The sequence below is a fragment of the Polistes canadensis genome, unplaced genomic scaffold (assembly GCF_001313835.1).
Source record: "Polistes canadensis isolate GaletaPanama2010 unplaced genomic scaffold, ASM131383v1 scaffold_23, whole genome shotgun sequence".
Lineage (NCBI taxonomy): Eukaryota > Metazoa > Arthropoda > Insecta > Hymenoptera > Vespidae > Polistes > Polistes canadensis.
This window is the reverse complement of record NW_014569570.1, coordinates 858,530-862,300: the sequence shown is the minus strand read 5'-3', so window position 1 is coordinate 862,300 and position 3,771 is coordinate 858,530.

Below are 3,771 nucleotides of genomic sequence, written 5' to 3'. Positions count from 1 at the left end.
CAATTTTTTTTAACGTCCACGTTAACCACTTTGTGTGTAGATGATAATATAGTTGTCAGAAATTGTATATGTGTGTTTATCCGTGACCCTGAACGTCAGTCGTGTATACTTTTAAATGAACACCAAGTTATTTTAATGATTTAGTTTGATGTCCAGATGGGATTCGTTGAAATAGTTAACAAATAATTAGACGTTATCTTCTAATTGTTATTTCTACTAGTGAAGAATGATCAGTAACAAATTACAACAGGTACTAAAGCTTTTTTCACTATGAGCACCGTGACGATACCATAACAGAACTTAACACAGGTAACAAATAGGGGTCGTAGCAAGCAACTTCGCGTCGTTGTTATGGGAACTGCACATGCGTATACAAGCTCATCGTATTCACCCCTATCCCCACTCTTTCATATACATCATACACATAGTGATACATACACGTTTTTGCATATGCTTACGTTAATGGATAGAACTTTCATAGTATTCGTATGTATTCTGAGGTATCACCATTCTAAACGTTTATTTTGTCTCTCTTGTTCTTTCTTCTCTATCTTTCTCTTACCTATATTTCTCATAACGTATATGTATATATGTGTGTGTGTGTGTCTCCATTTCTCAGTATAGTTAAAGCATGCGTACGTGTACAGGTTCAATGTCAAGTTCTCCCTACTGCCGTCATGCGACTATTCTCGAACATAACACACTAAGAAGGTCTAGAGGTCTATTATAGCTGTCTAGGTGTCTTCTAATTGAAGTTTTTTTTAATGAGATCTTATTTTCTTCAATCTCTTTTTTTTTCCTTCTGTTTTTTTTTTTTTATTATTATTTTTTTGAGACTCCATTATTTTTACATATGTATGCAGATAATTATATAAGTTGAATAAAATGAGTCGAAATTTAAAAAGGAAATCAATGTTGTTCAGTTATTTCATGTGTCATACAACATTAATTTAAATTAAAATAATTTAATGTAATGTTTACGATATATTGTTGAAAAATGAACTTGGATAGTTCTTGTTAATTGTCGTTCAAATGTAATACTTTAAATATCTGGAAACAATAGATACATGATTTTCGGTTCAGTTTTATAAGTATAGACACATTGTATGAACAATGTATTATTTAATTAGGATAAGATTAATCAAATTTTCAAATAAACAATCTATAATACAATTTTATCGTGTTAATAATAAATAAAATGTTATTCGAAATAATCTTCGTGTTTCGATATTTTGTGTGTTTGTTGTTACGACCAATATCTCGGTTGTCCCATTTTTTTCTTTAACTTCATTATTTAATTGTATAAATATTATACGCTAAGAAGAGGGCCAAGGAAAATTCTTTTCCTTGGATATGGTGGTCGAATAAAAAAACACGATCGAAAGTGAGTTTTATGTGGTAACAAAGTCTGACTCACATAATCGAAAGATTATTCCCTGTGTAAAGACAATTTAACCCACTTTATTAAGTTGCGGTTTGGAGAAACGATTGTTGAATTTAATATGCTAATACAAAAGCTTACCAGCAAATTAACGTACAGTATGTAATAATTTGAAGGTTAGATATATGGAATTAGAATTGTCCTTGTAGTAGAAATCTTACAGTTTTCTAAATTCCTTTATTTTATATATTTCAACGTTACGACACCGATTATGAAAACTTTCATCGATGAAATTTATACCAAAAGAATAGAAGAAACAAAAAGAAAAAAGGAAATAATATTTTTAAATATATTTTCTAATTTCAAATTTTTCTTTTCTTTTTTGTTTTCTTCTCATCGAAAGAGAAAAAAGAAAAATTTCTGAATAAAACGTGATCGATATTTCAATGATGTTCAACGAATTAACATAACTCGTTCATTTATCGATACGAATCATATAAATTCTTTAGAAATAATATTAAGATACTTATACACACGTAACCGATCGTATAGTAACAATTTAACACAATTAATAGATTTAATGATAATCGTTTGAAAATATTAAACTACGTGATGTCATATGACTTCGATTATCTCGTAATATAGTTTCCACATCGAATAACAAAAGGAGAGGAGGATAAAGACACCCTTTATTAGAACGGATAAAATATTCAATAATGGATAACGTAGCTTTTGAAACATTTAGCGTTTAGATATCGATTGTTCGTAAGGATATATCGAAAACTTTATGAATATACATATTATATATTATCCTGAATAATTCTTCTAAAAAAAAAAAACAAAAAAAGAAAGGAAATTAATTTCGTCATAATATAACATGACATCGAACCGAATAATAAAACATTAATAATGCAATTTAAATGAGAATTGTGTGTGTTTTCTTTTTTTTTTTAAAAAGAAAAATTATTTCAACAAATTCATCCAAATAATCAAAATTGGTATACGATAAAGGATATAAAAATGGTCGCCATATTCTTCTATCTACACATTCGACGATTCTTAAGAAGCTGATGACCTTAATAATGACCCTGATAAATACTAACTTTCTTGTTTCTTAGCTGGTGGATGAGAAACCGATGGCGCTGACAACGATAACCACGTATCGGCAGAATGTTTCTAAGGTTAAATTATTTAAAACTGTAATTCAGTTACAGCTGTACTCTGTCCCATACATCTATGCATAATTCTTAGTTGACGAGCTAAGTTAGTAACAAACGTTGTTTCCAATGACACTGTTTCTTTTTTTTCCTTCATCATTGTCGAATTGTTTTTTTTTAATAGCCCTCCCTCCCACCCCTCGCCACCAAAACAAAAAAGAAGAAGAAGGATGATCAATTTTCTTCAAGATATCTTTCATATAATAACATTATCAATAATTTGATTAATATTATTTTAAATAAATCGTAAATTGTATAGATTTGTATTTTTAATACAACATTTTCTTTCTTTTCCTTCAACGAGTTGAAATATAAAAATTTGTCTTTTATTTAAAAAAAAAAAAATATATAATTAAGATCGTTCGTACTTATGCGATGTATATTCGTTCATATTTTTGTTATATTGAATATTCATAGGATAAATTCTTCTGATGATGATGATGATGATGATGCATAGAAAACGTTCAATTGAACAAACGTTAGATCTTAAATAGAATATATTAGAAAAATAAGATCGATTCGTAATGCGTATTAAAGAGTTCACTAGAAATGGAAGAAAGTTCCCTGATTATATCCAACAAGTACTACGAATTGTTGAAAAGGTCAAAGACGATACAAAAAGTCTATTTACCAAGCTCGATTTCATGAAGTATGTAATTTCAATAAAAAATATTCCATGGTGTATAATAAAATCGTATATAATTTCAAATAGAGAAAAATACAACGAGAAATACTTTTTTTGAAACGATATGATATTACTGATTGTTATTTAATTAAAAATAAATTGTATTTTTTAAATAAATATAAGAAAATAAATTGAGATAACAAATCAGTACTTAAGATATCTTCATATTTTTTTAAATTTATACAATCAGATATAGAAAAGGTTCCATCGTTTAAAAAATAGAAAAAATAAAAAAAAAATACATATATTTAATCAATAAAATTCATTAATTTTATTAATACGACTCTTAATTATTCAAATAAAAAGACATAAGGAACCTTATTACTTTCTAAATCGACGTGATCTTTATTAAAAAATAGAAGAAAAAAAAATAATAATAATAATAATAATATGTTCATTCGTAAGAATATAAAAAAGAAATCACAGTTCGATAAAAATAGTTTCTTCATAAAATATTTCATATCGTGGAATAGTTATAACATATTTTC